This window comes from Rhea pennata, chromosome 2 (genome assembly GCF_028389875.1).
Source record: "Rhea pennata isolate bPtePen1 chromosome 2, bPtePen1.pri, whole genome shotgun sequence".
NCBI classification, from domain to species: domain Eukaryota; kingdom Metazoa; phylum Chordata; class Aves; order Rheiformes; family Rheidae; genus Rhea; species Rhea pennata.
The window spans coordinates 135290473-135310465 of NC_084664.1; the positions used below are offsets into that span (position 1 = coordinate 135290473).

The following is a 19993-nucleotide window of genomic DNA, read 5'->3' on the forward strand; positions in this document are numbered from 1 at the left end:
TGGGAAAGATCATTCTGATCTAGATTGAAAAGCAAATGATGGGTAGTGTGATGAAGCATTAAAACCATATCCCATCAGAGTTTTATAAATTTTTAACCTCTTTAATAAACTGGAATTGCATGAAGGATGAATTCAGTAAGTTAGCACATATACCACGCATAGTTTAAAAAAAAAAAAAAAAGGAGGGGGAGGAAGATTAGATTTATTTCTCACAAACCTTAGAAAAGATTATTACAAATACATTGGATATAAGCATTTGAGACATAAAGAGGCATTACTATTGCTGTTCAGTTGTTTCAGAAAATGTTACTGTGTCCTGTTTTGTGCAAATATTACTTCCATGGTAAACAATATTGTCATTTTCACTGGGTTCGTATTTAATTTCTTTAGCATGAGACTATTGTTTAGAAGGGTTGTACCTTCATAACTCAGCTATATGCTAACTTTCCCTTATTTGTAAAAAAAAAAAACCCCAACACTGGGGGGTTATGAGATTTAGCAATGGTTTCCAGTGGTGTATTGTATTACATTTTATGAGATGTTCTGTAGGTAAGTGTTTATATTTGCGGGGGAAAATAACTGCTGCATAATACTGTTTGAATGTTCTTGTTCTTTTTGTCTTGCGTAATGGCATGTTATTAATATTTCTGTAGAGCCACTCCTTTCAATTCCTTCCCATAGTTAATGGCCATAACCAGATGGCATTTGTGAAGGGTTTTTAAAAAACTTAAGTGAAAAATTTCTTCAGACTTATTCCTTGCAAAAAAAGTTATGTAGCTAGTCCAGCTTTAGTGCAGCACATTCACGCACACGTTGATCTGTAATTTTTAACAGTCAGGCCTCGTAATATAATAGTGGAGACAATTTTAGTAAATTTTAATAATGGATAATTTACAGTTAATACCTGATGCATAAAAGTACAAACTAACTTGAATATAACTTTTCCATTAAACTGCATCAGCATGATGCTCTGTTTTCAGAATCTCATTAAGAGAAAGGATTTGCTCCAGCTTTCCACATATGTTCTACCACTAGCAAAGATTTAGAAAATCCCAGCAAAATCATAATAAAATCAAAAAAATCAAAAAAAATCAAAATAAAAAATATAGTCAGATTTTACCCTCTATTAATAATTTGAACTACTTAATTTTATGGAATCTTTTTCAGTGTTATATTTGTTAAATATTAGGCTAAGCTGTATGCTAATGAGGACAGGTAAACAGAGAAATACATTTTTTTCATTTAAATTTCACATTCAGAATTTGAAAAACTGGAAAAGCTCCTTTTAGATTTTTACAATGGGACAGCTGCGATGAATTCTGCTCTCTTCTTTGTTCAACTTCTCTAACAGTAAGTGAAGAAAAGAATCGATCGATATGCAGCCTAGATCTCATGAATAATAATAACAGTGACCTAGAAGCCACAGGTGGCTGTTGGTTTCCTCACACATGAATCTTTAAGTTAGTCTAGTGTTACTTACATTTTAATGGCCGTACAATGAACCTAACCTAGGACAGTACTCTTATTTCAGTAAGTAGTCCATATTGTAATGAATGAGCTTTTTGGAAATCCTTCATCTTCACAAAAAATTCCATTATATTATTCACAGAATAGTCTTATTTTTACAGAATATTCTTATGAAAGAGAACATTCTTATTCTTGTTCTCATCTCACAGAATATTATTAACTGAGAATAAACTGTATCAGTAAGTCTTGTCATCCTGAATAATTGGAGTAACTAGACATGGACATGAGTCAAGCTTTGAGGTATAAGGCCCTGGAACATCTGAGGGTGTGCAGATCTGAACAGCTCAGACTTTCTTGAGACAACATTTTACTCAAAGTCTGGAAAACACTCTTAATCCATGCTTTCATTTTCCATGTTATACTTTTCTGAGAAGAATTCTGTTACTCTAACATTCTTGCTATGTTTTTGTGAAGTTTGAGTGAAAATTGCTTACTATTCAAATAGTAAGCAAGGAAAATGTAAAATGGAATCTATTTCAGCTAAGAGGAATTACAGAGGCATATAAGAACGTATTTCCTTTTAACAAGGTGATATTTTTATGTTGTAGAGATCTTAGCAATTGTTTATTTCTATATAGACAAGTGTTTTCATTTTGTCTCTGTGATTGTTAGATCAATCTACCTTTCTGTCAGTTCTTATACTGATGACATTCAGCATACTGGTAAGCACCTCCAAAATAAAATATGACAGCTATTTCACTGAATCACAGAATGGTTCGAGTTGGAAGTGACCTCTGGAGATCATCTAATCAAATACCTCTGCTCAAGCAGGGTCACCTAGAGCATGTTGCCCAGGGTGCTATCCAGAAGGCTTTCAAATGTCCATGGATGGAGACTCCACAGCCTATCTGAGCAGCCTGTTCCAGTGTTCAACTACCCTCAAAGTGAAGAGGTTTTTCCTTATGTCCTTATGTTATGGGACTTTCTGTGGTTCAGTTTGTGCCCACTGCCTCTTGTTCTATCGCTGGGCACCACCGAGAACAGTCTGGCTCCGTCTTCTTTACATCCTCCCTTACGATACTTATACACATTGATAATATCCCCCCTCAGCCTTCTCTTCTCCAAACTGAAGAGTCCTAGCTCTCTCAGCCTTTCCTCATATGAGAGATGCTCCAGTCCCTTAAACATCTTCCTGTCCCTTTGCTGGACTTGATCTAGTAGCTCTATGTCTCTCTTGTACTGGTGAGCTCAGAACTGGACACAGTACTCCAGATGTGGCCTCTCTAAGGCTGAGCAGAGCAGGAGGATTACTTCCCTAAACCTGCTGGCAATGCTTTTCCGAGGGCAATCCAGGATACTATTGGCTTTCTTGGCCACAAGGGCACATTGCTGGCTCATGGTCAACTTGTTGTCCACCAGGACTCTTAGATCCTTCTCTGCAGAGCTGCTTTCCAGCAGGTCAGCCCCCAGCCTGTACTGGTGCATGGGGTTATTCCTCCCCAGGTGAAGGGCACTGCACTTGCCTCTGTTGAACTCCATGAGGTTCCTCTCTGCCCAGTTCTCCAGCTTGGCCAGGTCCCTCTGAATGACAGCACAACCATCTTGTGCCCCAGCCTCTCCTCCCAGTTTGATATCACCAGCAAATTTGCTGAGGGTATTGTCTGTCCCATCACCAGGTAATTAATGAAGATGTTGAACAATTCTGGACCCAGTATTGACCACTGGGGAACACCCCTAGTTACTGGTATCCAACTAGATTTCACTGATAACAACTGCCATCCACTAGATGCCATTGATAACAACTCTCTGAGCTTGAACATTTTGCTAGTTTTCAATCCACATTACTGTCAGTTCATCTAGTTCATACTTCATCAGTTTGCCTATGAGGATGTTATGGGAGACATTGTCAAAAGCCTTTTCTGAAGTCAAGGATAGTCAAGACTTCAGTGATGTTCAATGGCAAGATGAGAGGCAACAGGCACAAACTGAAACATAGGTTCCATCTGAACATCTGTTAATGTGGGGGTAGCAGAGCACTGGAACAGGTTGCCCAAGGAGGTTGTGAAGTCTCTATCCTTGGAGATATTCAAAAGCTGATTGGACAACCTGCTCTAGGTGACCCTGCCTGAGCAGGGAGGTTGGACTAGGTTATCTTCAGAGGTCTCTTCTGACCTCAGCTGTTCAGTGATTCTGTGATATACAACATCCACTAGTTCCCCGTCATCTCACCAGCCAATCGTTCCATTGTAGAAGGCTGTTGGGTTGTTTAAGCATTTCTCCTTTGTGAATCCATGCTGACTACTCCTAATCACTTTCTTTTCTTACATGTGCCTGGAAATGGTATCCAGGAATAGTTGCCCCATCATTTTCCCAGCAATGGAATTGAGGTTGACCTGCCTATAGTTCTGTGGATCCTCCTTCTTGCCCTTTTTGAAGATTAGAGTAAGATTTTCTTTCTTCCAGTCATCAGGCACTTCTCCCGACAGCGATAAGCTTTCTCTTTCTTTTTCTCTCAGCATGAAATATGCTTAGTTTGCTGTTGTTACTAATGCCAGTATGGCACTAAATTTTTTGAGAATGAGAGCCTGTTGCATTGAGCATGTGTGAGCATTCAGCAAAAATGTGATTTCTGCTCATAAGAACTTGCATTCCAGCAACTTCATTGACTACAGCAAACAAGAGAAGGTGAATCACAAAGGAAGAGTGAATTAAGAGAAGCAGTAGATACAGTACATTGGCTGCCTAACTGTTTTCTAATATTTTATAGAAGCCATGACCTGAATGAGATCCAAAGAGAGATTTAAAAGTAGCTAATGTAGAAGGGTTTTTTTTTAACCTTTTTATAAGGTGCATTTTAACTAGGAACACTTTCCAGTTATACATAGCAGCAGAGTTTTTGGTAAATAATGACATGAAAATCAAGAGCTACCTCAGACTGGAGAACAGATTTTGACCAGTGGTTCATCATTACTAGCCTACACTGTTTATTAAGCATGAGTCTAAGCCTATTTTAGAGGTCTAGATTTGCCTTCCAATGGCACGGAAGTATGGTGCAGATAGGCCATAGTGCTTGTAAGAGTTTATGCTCAACCTATTCAGAGAGAAGGAAGAACTGTGGCATATAAAGAGAAGGTGACAGTAACCAAAGGAAGATGTAAAAAGGATGCTTGCAATAACACATATTGGAGGAATTACCTTTTAATAATCAAATTTAACAAACCAGAAAAAAAGAAGCAAGACTTTAGAAGGGATCCCACTTTATAGAAAATGCTTTAGTTAATGGTAAGTTGGAAAAAAAATGCTTACAGTTAAATGTGTCTGGGGTTTCCAAAAGAAGAGTAGGTCTTTACAAAGACAGCAAACTTTTTTGGTTTGGTGTTTGGTCTCAAATTTATTATAGAAAGAATTTTATGTGGTATCAGCACAAATTTCTATCAGTGCCGAACTTGGCAGCAGTGCCATTGGTCATCTATCCTTCCATTCAAGCAGGGATCTGAGCTTCCCATAATTCCTGGCTTACCTTCAAGTAACATTACTAAAGCATGTGCTTAGGCTAAATTGACGAGAGTCTGAGCACATGCAATCTAGAGGAATTGGGAACACTAAATATGTTTCAATCCAAAACATGATGGCTACTTTGAACTTGACTGTCGCAAAGCTAACAGCTAGAAAAAGAGGTGGCAAGTGGATGGAGAATGAAGGAGTCATTTAGGTAGGCATGTTTCTTACCTCTCCCAAGCCTTCTCTTAGTCACTTAACTTCACTGTGCCCAGAGGTAAGAAGGATGAGAACAAGCACTTATACATCCTGCGGACACTTTCAACCATGGAGGTTTACTTAGTAAATCTTGCTTTAGTAATTGTGCTCAAATGAACAGAAATGCTTAGGCCTAGTGAAACACAGGCAGCCTATCCCCTGGAGCACCTCCCTGCAGCTTGCCTCCACACCCCCTCTGGGATGTTGCTGCCTCCTGGAATCGGCATCCAGGCCATAAGCGTTCTGTCTTTCCAGACGCTGCATGCTATCACTATGTTAAATGACTTAGGACTAGATTTTCTGCTTTGCCTTGATTATGCTTAGCGTAGCAAAGGTAAGGAGTCACTTCTTTGCCTCCTTGGTTCTCTGTCCAGCTTTAGCACTGGCTGTACAAGTTTCTGGTCCAATTCAGCCTAACTAGCTGCACTCTCACGGTACAGTTACCAACTGATAGTAACTAGAACACAAAGTCTTCTGGATGCACCTCCATTTTGCTTTGTATTCTGAGAACTAAAAACAACTAGTACTCTTCGGAGTGATGCAGAAGATGATAAAGGTGACTATAGGCTTACTGAGCTCTTACCAATGATCATGTGATTGAATAGAGAAGAATACATATTAACAATATCCAAAGCATCAGCAAGGAAACAAAGAGGGCAGAATTATGGGAGTCAGTCTTTAGGTCAAGTACAAATACTAGCTTCTCCTTTTTTTTTTTTTTTTTTTTTTTTTTTTTTTTTTCCCTAAGGGTTATTAGTTTATTTGGTTCTTGGTAGCATTTATAGGTACATTTTAAAACAAATATTTAGTTCCTTTCATTTCAATCATCCAAACATTTAAATATATAGTCCCTAATTTTTAAATGACTCTTTTAGCCATTTTGTTTTTTTCAACATTTAATATTTTCCCTGGAAGTAGGAATGATCATCTGATTAGACAGTGGTAATATACTTAATGAATACACTTTGTGGGAAAGACAATTTTAAAAATGAGCATGATATTTTAAAAAGAGTAAAAAATATTCAAAAGTAGTAACAGAATAAATATTTGGGTGCACATTTGCCGTCAAATCCAGTGATAAAGCAGAGATCAATGGCTGAAGTGACCTACACTTTCAATTTTGGCTCTTTGTTTATTTTATTTTTTGTGGAACAGAGTGCAGTAACTACTTACTGAGCAATCTTCTTGTGCTCCATTTTTTCCCCCAACCTGTTTTAAGTTCTAAAAATTCATTATCTACTGTAGGAGTGCAACCAGTAGCATAATTTGACAGATGAGATTTGCCATGGAACATACACACTATTTTTCTTTCATTCTGGGAAGTTTACATGCATGCTTAATGGCGTTGAAAGGAGATTTTGTAGTCAAAGAAAGCTCTGTGTTCTCTGTCATAGATTATTCTGACTCTTCATGCAGAGTTACTTAATTATCTTAATAGTTGAAGGACATCCTATGTGATAGGAGAGAAGCAAAGACTACAGATGAAGGCAATGACAGCTTCTCTTCAAATAGAAGCTGCATGGAGATTTCTTCTGGTTAGAGTCTAAAGACCTGTGACAGAGCAATGTGGGGAAAATTTCACCATAAGCCTGTGCTATCCATGTTCTGTAATTTGCTGAAGAATTTTGGTCTTCAAAAATCCTACAATTACTAAAAAAAACTTAATCCAGTAGAAAATAATAAAAATAATCCCTTTAATTGAAAAAATTGAGAAAAAAAATATTTTCTCCAAATTGTACAAATAAGGTATTTGTTATGTCAATTACTTTTGTCTTCCCAATATTTTGGAATTTCAATAACTTGGCTTTTGAGTAAGTTCACTTTGCTATCTAACTGCAAAAATGCTGTACAATGGCACTTACAGCCCTGTTTGGAACTGCGACTGTAGTTCAGACCTAGTCTTCAATTTTGTCCATCCTTTTAAATGATTTATCTTGACTTGCTCTGCAAAAATTATTTTTGGGACCAACGTGCTTACAAAAGGGTAGTATCATTTCTATCCTCTTTGTAACTTTAAGCAATTTAACAAATGTTTTCTGATGGTGGCACCACAAAGCTACCCTTTTTAAAAAATAAAAAGTTATTGATCCGATTTTTAATAGATTTGCATCTTCAGTAGCCATTCATGTCAGGCAAAGTGATTAAATTAAATATCAGGGTTCAGAGTTTGGAAACTTTCTGGTTGGTGATAGCTTTATCCATTTTCCATAGGTGGAAATGGCTACATAAGACACTAGGGAAAGATGAATCAACCTAAAAACTCTGTGCCTTTGACTTCAGAACACTTTAATTATTTATATGTTTTTCACGGTTTTACTCATCTTGTTTGATTATCCTGAAATCTTTAAAAACTTCTGAGCTAAGCTATAAGCTGTTGTAGCTCAGGATAGCTGCACTGAACTGAGTGATGGCAGTTTACACTAGAAGAGAGTTTGAAACATTTTGGATAGTTTTTATTTGGACACTTTTGCAGAGGTCGCCAAAGAAAGGAATATTCTTTTCTATTGAGAGAGTCTCTGTGGCTCCTACATCTGGCTTTAAGGAAATGTTTCACCAAATATGCAAAAACCTTTTGGTTTTCATGGCAGCCTAAAGAGCTGGCACAGTTCCACTAAGGCCAGGGCCGACTCAGTCATGGCTATTACAAGCAGAGTTTGTCCCTTTGCTTTCTGGAAACCAGTCATTCTTGATTTGCTTCTCCTCTGTCAGATCATAGTTAATTCAAGTACATCTTTTGTTCTCTAACTTATTAACACAGGTGTGTTATGGTGTCCCTCAGGGTTGATGCTCTTCAAAATCTGTATGCCATATCTTTTATTTTTCTCTGTTATGGGTTGAGTTATCACCATTTATGTTGATTACACTCAGCTGTATCTTTTTTGCCTGCCGATTTCACTTTAGCAGTCTTGCTGCTTCTGCCTTGTCTTGGAGACATATGGGACTGGATGACAGATAACTTTTCTTAAGGGGACATAGCTACACACCTTTTAATTAGTTCAAAACTTTTTTTTTTATTTCCTCACATTTATTCATACTAAACATTTAAAACATTGCATGCCAATGTTTTTATTATTTAATTGTAAAAAATTTCTGTTGCACAGTTAAAGGAGAATTGAGACTAACAAAATAGATGTTTTTCTTCTGTTCATGGCAGTGATATTTCTGAGTTGAAGAGTTTCTTACTTAGTTAATAGGGTTCTAAATAAACATAGAAATCAACAAATAATGTATTTTTTTTAAAATCTATGAATTTCCTCTCCAGTGTTTATGAATTGTGGAGCGTAATACCTGGAATTCTTCAAAACATGATCTTCTTTATTGAAATCTTAAAATCAATCAACAGATTATTTTTGTTGACTTTTTGTAGATTCAGCTGATGACCCTGACAAGCTTTCACCTGCATCTTTGAATTTACCTCTCATCTAGGTGATTTAAGTGGCAAATGCAACTGGCCATGCCAGACATGCAAAATGTTCATGCCCATTTATTTTGCTATTGCATGATGACAGGGATCCTTCCAATGAGAGGCTGGAAAGTAATTTCAAAAAAAAAAGCACAATTCAAAATTCAAAAGATTTCCTCAGGAAAGGACTTAGACTCTGCGTGCTTCCTTTGCCTCATTTTCTTGGTCTGAAATTTCTGTTATTATATGGCAAAATTTTGATGTCTGTTCTACTATCACGTCCATTAAAATTTCTGAAGTGAAATGCACATATAATTCTGTACAACTCAGTTGCATTTAGTTTTTTATGCCACTTATGCCTCCGTGCACCATGCTTTTTGTGCTCTGCATAAATATTTTATTATTCAAAGCATCACATTTTCTAAAGCACTGATGTAACATTAACATTTCCTGACGTGCATAGGAATGCTTATAGTTGTCCTAACTGGCAACAGCATCTATGACTTCACTTGAAAATTTCAGTAAATGAAGTAAAAGTGATATGAGTCAAATCACTTAGAACTGTGGCTACCACCTAAAAGTGGCAGCCTCTAGTGTATATTATGATGATAAAAAAGAACAGGAGAAGCATTTGTGTTTATTGAATCAGAATCATTACCTGGACATTCCTGCTAGTTGCCTGTAAGGATGGAGGTTAGAAGGTATTTTCAGCAAACCATCAAATTATTCTCATGTTTTTAAGATTAACTTGAGCAGGATCATTGTGGTAATAAATTATTTGTTTTGTTTGCAGATATATATTTTCAATATATAATTTTTATGCAGAAATATTTATCAATATTTTGAGTAATAAAATTATGATCTAACAGAAGAAGGAAGGGCAGCATCTAATCTAGCAGATTTATTTTTAATTCTATTTTACAAGCAGAATCCCCACGAATTACATTTCCTCAGTATTCACCACCACTTGAACTGGTATTCATCATCATTTTAATGTTATTACCAGAATGGACGAATTATCCATTTTCTTACACTTCCTAGCATCCACACACGTAAATGCCTTAGTATTTTGAAATATGCTGACTAACAGGAATATATAGATAACAATTTTCTAATAACAAAACACAAGATTACAGATTTAGAAGTTTCCTTCAAGGTAACATGATATCTGACTGTTAATGTGATAACTAAGCAATCTTCATTTATCATTGAGGAAAAACTGTTCTCCCATCAAAGTAAGTTAGAATCCAGAAACCCAGTCTGTGAATTCACTTTTCATTCCACCTGAAACTCTCTTAGAATGTATCTGATAACTTACATTTACAGGCCAAATACAAAACTCCAGTCAGATCTGAGGAACTGGCAAATCTAAATAGCTTTGCTGCTTTTAATATTGGCATGGGTACTCAAACCAGTAGGTCAGACAGATAACAGGAGAAAAACTGTGTTACCCTCCAACTTTTTAAAAATTCATCCACTGAGCCATATCACTGTTACAGCAGTCTTTACATCTGAGATGTGCTCTTTACATGCTGACAGAGTGATTTGGTGGTTTAGTTTATAAAAATGTCAGAAGAAAAATTTGCTAAAACACAAGATCATGAACTGTAGTTTTTTCAAATCATATTAAGGCTGTCAAGGCTGTCGTGTTTGACATCCTTTCCAGAATCTGAAGACTTCTAGATTTCTTTTTTCAAATAGGAAAAAATTTTCTGTTTTAACTAAATAAATAAAGTCAATGTTTACACAAAAAAGTCAAATTAAGATTACACAAATAACTAATTTAATATTTCTGATTTTTGAGTATTTTTTGTAATCTTAATAATTTTATCATCGTTTCATCCCTCACATACTGAGGGAGCTGGTGGATGTTGTTGTTAGGCCGCTCTCCATCATCTTTGAAAGGTCATGGAGAACTGGAGAGGTGCCTGAGGACTGGAAGAAAAGCCAGTGTCACTCCAGTCTTCAAGAAGGGCAAGAAGGAGGACACAGGCAACTATAAACCAGTAAGCCTCATCTCCATCCCTGGAAAGGTGATGGAACAGCTCATTCTGGATGTCATCTCCACACATATGGAGGACAAGAAGGTGATCAGGAGTAGCCAGCATGGATTCACCAAGGGGAAATCCTGCTTAACCAACCTGATAGCCTTCTATGGTGGAATGACTGGCTGGGTAGATGAGGGGAGAGCAGTGGATGTTGTGTACCTTGACTTGAGCAAGGCCTTTGACACTGTCTCCCATAATATCCTCCTGGATAAGCTCAGGAAGCGTGGGTTAGACGAATGGACAGTGAGGTGGATTGAGAACTGGCTGAAAGGCAGAGCTCAGAGGGTCATCATTAGTGGCGTGGAGTCTAGTTGAAGGCCTGTGGCTAGTGGCATTTCCGAGGGCTCACTACTGTGTCCCATCCTGTTCAACTCCTTCCTCAATGACCTGGATGAGGGGACAGAGTGCCTCCTCACCAAGTTTGCTGATGATACCAAGCTGGGAGGAGTGGCTGACACACCTGAGGGCTGTGCTGCCATTCAGAGAGACCTGGACAGGCTGGAGAGTTAGATGGAGAGGAACCTCCTGAGGTTCAACAAGGGCAAGTGCTGAGTCCCACACCTAGGGAAGAATAACCCTAGGCACCAGTACCAGCTGGGGGCTGACCTTCTGGAGAGCAGCTCTGCAGAGAAGGACCTGGGAGTTTTGGTGGACAACAAGTTAGGAAGAGTGTTGTCAGCAGGTGGGGGCAGGTAATCCAGCGTCTCTACTCAGCCCTGGTGAGGCCTCATCTCGAGTACTGCGTCCAGTTCTGGGCTCCCCAGGACAAGAGAGACATGAAGCTACTGGAGAGAGTCCAGCATAGGGCTACAAAGATGATCAGAGGGCTGGAGCATCTGCCCTATGAGGACCGGCTGCGAGAGCTGGGCCTCTTCAGCCTGGGGAAGAGAAGACTGAGGGGGGATCTGATCAATGTGTACAAGTACCTGAAGGGAGGATGTCAAGGGGACGGGGACAAACTCTTTTCAGTTGTCCCATGTGACAGGACAAGAGACAACAGGCACAAAGAGAACCACAGGAAGTTCTGCCTGACCGTGAGGGGGAATTTCTTCCCTGTGAGAGTGACGGAGCACTGGAGCAGGTTGCTCAGAGAGGTTGTGGAGTCTCCTTCTCTGGAGATCTTCAAGGCCCGCCTGGACGCAACCCTGTCTAACATGGTCTAGGTGACCCTGCTGAGCAGGGAGGTTGGACTAAATGATCTCCAGAGGTCCCTTCCAACCTTCCTGATTCTATGATTCTGATTCTTTCCTTTTAAAAACCCGAAATGACAAACCTCTCAAAGATCATTTGAATCTCAAGATTTATTTTGTGAGCAAAACCAGAAAGATTTTGCAGGTACTTATTAGTTGAGAAGCCAATGGTAGTTTTGAATAACAAGAAAATGCAGCTGTGAACCAAAAAGAAAGAGGTTTTTCAGCTCTCATGCATCAAAAAGAAAAGGACATGTTGCTTTCTAGATTTACTTTCTCACCAATTGACAGAAGCCTTCAATGTATAATTAAGAAAAGTTGGAAGTCCATTTTTTAGAAGTCAAGATTACAAATAGAATTTATGAAGTTATAATATTGCCAAGTGAGCAAATGCTTAGCTATGGATTCATAAGTAAAAAATAGGAAATTAAATTTCTTTATCCAGTACGGTGAGTAAAGAATCAGAGAAATGACATTTTGAATTAATGATTCAACCTTGCAACATCACTTTGGGCTATCTAAAGTTGAATAACCTCCTTCTACTCATTTTAAACATATATCATAACACAGGTTTAATGATGAGCTGTTTACATGTTGAAAGCTCCTTTTTGGCAGCTCTTCTGTTTTTGTCGTTACCTGAATTAATTACGGTAGTTCGGAACATTACTAGTAAACATGCTGATATATCATAGATTATAAACTCATCTACTGAACTCTTAACCATGGTTGCAGAGTAGATTATCTTATTTAAAGACAGCAGTTTAAAAATTTAGACATTTAATTTAATTATCCTTTCCCAGAAGAATATAAAGAAATCAGAATCCTAGTGTGAGTAACATTATACTTGTATAGGAAAATTTACAGGAACATTTTTGCCTCAAATTCAATAGTTTTGGTTATAATCACTAACTATGTTTTTGTTTTACAGAACCAGTATGATTTGGAAAAAGAATAAAATTGCTTTTAAAGTACAAAAATAATTATGAACCACTTGAAATGTAATGTCTGTATTTTATTTCTCATCAGAATTCATTAGTGTGTAACATCAATAATTTAGCCCATCATTTGCCAACACTGACTTGGCTCAGTAGTTCAATCATGTAACCCTGTAAACTCACTTTCCATTAAAATGAATGTTGCTGACAAAGGATAACTAAAGAGATACTTCATTTATTAGCTAAAGAGATACTTCATTTATCAACATTTTTAAATTAGGAGTTTGGGACCACAGACACTTAGCTGGATAAATTATTCAAAGGAATCTTTGCATTAGGCCTAAAGATGTCTGTAGAATCAAATGCAATGTTATCCAGAATTATAACTGTCTTTCATTTTTGTAACATGTAATTCACAGTATACTATTCCAGAAACCAACAGAGCCACCTGCAGAGAATCAAATGACCTACCAGAATGAAATCCTCACTGTCATGTACAAAATTATGAAATGTGTAATAGTTATCCTGTATTTTGATTGACTCAATCAAGCATTTCCCACAGAAAACGCCTTACAAGAAACTTCTTGCAACAAGCACTATAATCTTCTAAAGTTGCATTTGAGGTATTAAATAATTTACATTATTTTACTCTAAGCAGCATCTTCAAATCCAGTCATTTTCTTCTCCAAACACAACCTTTTAAAACACACAGATTTCAGACGTGATGGCTCAGCTTGTTGCTTCTCCAGCCTTTTACCTAGACACCTATTCTCTTTTACTAGAATCCTGTTTTCATTTTCTTTAGTTTTTTATTTTGCTGGCATAGGGACAATCTGGATGTAAGCACCTCTTTTTTGAAATAAATAGCTACCTGAAGCATGTGGAGACAAAAAGTTAGGAATAAACCCTAAACCTCTCATATCATCATATCTTCTGACAATCTCTGTCTGGGAAGATAGATCAGGAAACCGAATCCTTCCTGAAGACAAATCAGCAGACACCTGCCGCAGGACCGACATACTATGACTGCCGGTTGACAGTGTACTCTGAGGGCTGCTGCTAGTGCTACAGAAGGAACCTGTTTAGGATATAAGCAGAAAGAGAATAAAGATTTTATGATACCAGTTTGGTGGAAGCCACTAAATTACCATCCATTACCCTTCTCAAAAGACCGTATGTTTTCCCTGTAGAAAGTATTTGCTTCCTTACTTTTTTTTAAACTTCACCTTGGCAATATTCTTAATCTTCAGACAAAACAAACTTATTTTTCAGACGAAACCCACTTCTTGAAGCCATGTTCCAGGCAAATCATTTCTCAGGCTGTATAGCAAAACACTGCCTGTGCTCACATGCTGTTGTAAATACATACTGAGGCTACTCTGGGCTGAGGAGTGAGGGATCAAATTTAGGCCTTTTATTGCAGCTATTCTCCTAAAAGGTATTTTCCAAAAATGAATGGGCTATTTCCTCTCAGCTAGAGCACTGCAATAACTGAGCATGTACATGATAGCAGAGCAAAAGTTTGTAATTGAGACTGAAAAAAGAAAAGAGACTGACTACTATTGGCTAATTCTGGAGACTGAGGTGATTTATACAAGGAAGTTTTTATTCAAAAGCATTTTTTTCTCTTTTTCATCTTTTTTTGGGGAGTGGGAGAGTGGGGTGGAAAGGTCTTGGGGAACTACTCAGTACTCAAGGATAATTTTGAAGAAAATGAGAAATAAAGTTGTTCTCTTAATATAGTTTGTCCTATATTTCTTATCCCTGTAATATTCAGCACTGCTACAAACACATGGAATCTGTATCATCACTTGACTTGGCATCAGTTGCTGGCATCCCTGCTAGCACTGGGGCAAAAAGCTGAGAGCTGAGAACTCAGGAAAAAGAGCAACTTTCTTCAATGTAACTCTCCTCCAAAGATGGTCCAAAACAGCTTCACTGAGTTGCTTTGACATGCCTGGCTGTCACAACTACCAGAGACTTTTACTGTAGGATTTTAATTACCTATAATAACTCCAGAAAATCCCTCTTTTCATTTGGCACAGATTTTCAAAGTTATCAGTTTTAGTTTTATTACAATTGAAAAAAAAAAAAAAAAGAAAAGGAAAAAGAAAGAAAAAGCATACCAAGTGAGGAAAAGTATTATTTTTAATGTTATACTTCACTACAAATAACCTTTAGGGACTAGAAAGTCTACTAAAATAAAATAGACACTTGAATCCAGTCCTGTTGAAATTGGTGATGAAGCTTATACTGACTTACTTGGCTACAGAATTAATTTTTTTATGGTAAAGGAATCAGAGTCAATGTACATACTCTCACTGTGTTGCCTTGGAGTGAAACTTCTATTCTGAAGACTAAAATTAAATTTAATTTTTAAACAGTATTTACTGTGGTGATAGTTTTGTTACAGTCGTGATAGTCTAAGAATATAAACAAGGCAAATTTTATAAGGTATGTCTTATTAAACTGGAAAAAAAAAGACAAGCTTTAGAGTACACAAGCCCTTCTTGTTAGCATCACTACTTATAATCTTTGATAAATATCTGGGAGGATGTTGAGCATTATTGTGTTCTTACTTTCAGTGAGATCCTGATACATAATCTAATTATCACTTGGTTAACAAATATATGTATAGTTACACAGCAAAGACTTCCACATATGTTCTGATCTTTCTTAGATCTTAATATTTTATTGAACTCAATGTAATAATAATTCTCCACATTTTGTCCTACTTCCTTTCACCTATACAGGCCAACCACTGCTGATGTAACATTATTCACTTTCTTTTCCATTTACTTCTCAGTCTTTTTAATTCCTACTTCTTTCTTCTTAACATATACAGACTAAAAGGGAAAGATATTACAGGAGATGAGGAAGGAAATTATTTGACTAGGTAGGTCAGATTAGAGTTTGAGATATCTAAAATATGATGATGCAGTCTTCTGAATTAATTTATAGTTTTCCTCCAGCTCCCTTAATTTTCCCAGTCCCATGTGTCTCGAGGATGAAAAGGCAGTTGCTTTCTTTCATCTATTGGTCATCAAACAGTTGAATTTTTTTTGAATGTAAACCATAAAATTTTTCATTTCCTTAGAGTAGCTCAGAGGGTATATATTTCAGGAGCTCAGTCTGTAATAACCTGGGCACGTTAGTGTCACTCTGACAGATATGCTCCTGCCCAGGAACCATTCAGGTTGAGAAGTCATGCACTTCAGCATCTTCAATATAATTTCTGCTTTACCAAGATCAACATAAGAAAAGAGTGGTCTGTTTTGGTTACCATTTGATTTGTAATCCTTTTTAAAAAAGTAAATATTTGTGTCTGTCTTAAAATACCACAAAACTGAGCCATGACTTTTCCCCTCCCTGCCATACTCCCGAGCCTTGAGCAGCACAAGTTGCCTTTCTGATTGCTCAGCTTTACCAAAAGGTTTAGCACTGTCTTCTCAGAGACTGTGAAAAAACTTGTAAAGTCGTTTATAGACATGTAGTTCTTTCCTACTCTAACTAGGTAAATGCAAAACTTTCTTTTCTCAAGTTTCTCTCTTTGCTGAAAAGCCCTACAATGTGCAATCTCAGAAGCATTGCCCTGAGGTTACAGGAAGACCTTTTGAAACAAAAATTTACTGAAGCCTGGGAGAATTTTGGCAAAAATTCTGTTCAATCTATTCTCCAGATGAATAGTTTTCAAGCCCATCCCTCTCATAATGCTAGTTAGGATATTTCACAGAATCACAGAATGGTTGAGGTTGGAAGGAACCTCTGGAGACCATCTAGTCCAACCCCCGTGCTTTAGCAGAGTCACCTAAAGTGCGTTGCCCAGGATTGTTTCCAGACAGCTTTTGAATATCTCCAAGAATGGAGACTCCACAACCTCTCTGGACATCCTACTCCAGTGCTCTGTCACTCTCACAGTAAAGAAGTTTTTCCTCATATTCAAGAGGAACTTCCTGTGTTTCAGTATGTTTCCATTGCCTGTCGTGCCATTGCTGGGCACCACTTTAGAGAGAGAATCCTCTTTACATCCTCCCTTCAGCTAATTATACTCATTGATAAGATCCCTCCTCAGCCTTCTCCTCTCCAGGATAAGGAATCCTAGCTCTCTCAGCCTTTCCTCCTATGAGAGATGCTCCAGTCCATTAATCATCTTAGCAGCCTTTCACTGAACTCACTCCCACTGCTCCATGTATCTCTTGCACCGGGGAGCCCAGCACAGGACACAGCACTCCAGATGCAGCCTCACCGGGGCTGAGTACAGAGGGAGGATCACCTCCCTCAACCTGCTGGCAATGCTCTTCCGAGGGCAATCCAGGATACTATTGGCCTTCCTGGCCACAAGGGCACACTGCTGGCTCATGATCAACTTGTTGTCCACCAGGACTCTTAGATCATCATCCATCCATCAGCCTCCAGCCTGTACTGGTGCATGGGGTTATTCCTCCCCAGGTGAAGGGCACTGCACTTGCCTCTGTTGAACTCCATGAGGTTCCTCTCTGCCCAACTCTCCAACTTGTCCAGGTCCCTCTGAGTGACAGCACAACCATCTTGTGCCCCAGCCTCTCCTCCCAGTTTGATATCACCAGCAAATTTGCTGAGGGTATGGCTCTCTCTCAGCCTTTCCTCATATGAAAGATGCTCCAGTCCCTTAAACATCTTCCTGTCCCTTTGCTGGACTTGATCTAGTAGCTCCATATCTCTCTTGTACTGGTGAGCTCAGAACTGGACACAGTACTCCAGATGTGGCCTCTCTAAGGCTGAGTAGAGCAGGAGGATTACTTCCCTAAACCTACTGGCAATGCTATTCCGAGGGCAATCCAGGATACTATTGGCTTTCTTGGCCACAAGGGCACACTGCTGACTCATGATCAACTTGTTGTCCACGAGGACTCTTAGATCCTTCTCTGCAGAGCTACTTTCCAGCAGGTCAGCCCCCAGCCTGTACTGGTGCATGGGATTATTCCTCTGTTGAACTCCATGAGGTTCCTCTCTGCCCAGCTCTCCAGCCTGTCCAGGTCTCTTGGAATGGCAGCACAGCCATCAGGTGCTCCTCCTAGTTTCGTATCATCAGCAAACTTGCTGGGGAGGCACTCTGTCCCCACATCCAGGTCACTGATGAATAAGTTGAACAGTATTGGACTCAGTATTGACTCCTGAGGGACACCGCTAGCTACAGGCCTCCAGCTAGACTTTGCACCATTGGAGACAACCCAGATAATGGCCTTTATAATCCATTATTAGCCCTGTGTCCTTTTATATATTTTTCTGATTATCTTGAGGATTTACTAGAATATCTTATTTCAAGCGTTTTGCATTTTAGTGTGCAAGGGCAGTTTGCAGCCTCTATCCTTTTTTCCCCCCCAAAGAGGATTACATTGTTTATTTTGATGAAGTCTTTTCTAGGTAACTTTAAAATGTACCATCTGAGAGAACAGATTTGTACAAAATACAAATTGCAACTGTGTATGTATCACACCTATGGAAAAGCTGATTCTCCAGAATTTAAAATACACCCATGTTATAATACTTATAGAACAGTAATATTCTGCATGTCTTTAAACTAAAGTATCTGTGGAAAAGTCTTATGGGGAATTGATCTTCAAGTACTTTTTGGCCAAATAAACAGTGTAGAAGAAAGTTGCACAACAACTGACCTTGCAAATTCAGCAGGAGTTACAGTAGTCACTGTTTCCCTTGTCATTGCTTGCTGATAAGAAATAGTTCTCTACCATTTACTTCGATTTTTAGCTAGAGTTCCTACAGTTATGTTATTTCAGGGAAGGATCTTACATGGCCAAAGTTCATTTCCTGTCGTCTTTTTTTCATTCCTCCAGCAAGTGAATCTTCATAAGCCTCCGGGAGGAGAATTGTTATAAAATATTTCATTAGCAGGAGATTCAAGTTACTCGCCTGTTATTAAAATTCTGCACTCTTTGTCAGACATATCCACATGTTATGCTTCCTTTCTTTTCCTTCAGTATGTTAGGTTGAACGGCTAAGAAATTAAGAGCCAGTAAAGGTTAACAAGAACTCAGGGCTTGATTTTGATAGTTTTCCATTTTTAAAAACCATTAATTTCTTTAGAGTTACACCTAATTTAGATCTGTGTGGGAGTCAAGCATTAAATTTGCCTTGTATTCTTGTCTTTATTTCTAAAGATTTGAGAGTTACTAGCATATGATGCTATCAGACTAATGGGGCAAATTGAAAATAAGTGACTATATTTTATGTCATTTTATATTTAAGATAAATATGTTTTGAGTTTCTAAAATGAAAGGATGAAAATTATCTCATTGAAACACTAATAAAACATATGACTGTCCTATAAACTTAATTTACTTAGTACATTTTATAGGCACTGTAAAATGCAGCTTCCTTCCTAACAAGCTGAACCTTTTTAGGAAGGGGAGTGGAAAGTTTCCCATGACCCAGTGTTTCACAAACATGAGGAAGAAATTACAACTAGAACAAAACAAAGCATTTTCTCATACTATACTAAGAATTAAATCACTGTCTCATTGATGTCTATCGCTTGATTCAATAATTTGATTTACATGAACACAATCCCATTAAAGTCATTCATGGAAATGAAGTCAGAGATATCCTATAGATACTCTCTTTTTGATTTTGGGAGGAAAGGAATACATCCACAGCTTTCTGCTGTTAGTGCATGAGAACCGAAGTGCGTGCTAAACCTTGGCCTTAGGTATATTGGTATATACTGATACCAGTATCGTTTTATCAATGAGCCAGCACAGAAAATTTTGCTTTAAAACAATGCAATATAATCTTAAATGTTTTATTAAATATCTTTTGAAATCAAGTCACTATGGTTAATAAACTATCATTTGATGCGTTTTCGCAGTTGTAAGCGTTATTGAAAGTCACACTCAGCAAAATTTAGATATATGTTTGTATTACCTTCTTTTTGTTACTAAAAGGCAGTGTAACCAACCCAAATAAAAGCTACTGATACTCCAGACCAGATTTTTCCAGGAGATTTTTACTAAATTTCATTTAGTAATCTGCTTTCAAGAATAGGAGTGCATGCTGAAATTATAATATTTTTGACCTTTAGATGTCTACATACCTCTAACCAACAACAACAATTAGTAAATAAAATTTCTGCATCACTGTCTTCCCCAGTAGGAAATGGGAAGGCTATAGTTATTTATTTAGATTGTAGGGGCAATA

The 19993-nt window shown here is 37.9% G+C and overlaps 1 protein-coding gene across 1 annotated transcript in view; it reads left to right on the forward strand.

The window, feature by feature from the left end:
* Positions 1 to 19993, forward strand: part of CCDC178 (coiled-coil domain containing 178) — a 221866-nt gene that overhangs the window by 199648 nt on the left and 2225 nt on the right. The gene's annotated exons all lie outside the window — the stretch shown is intronic.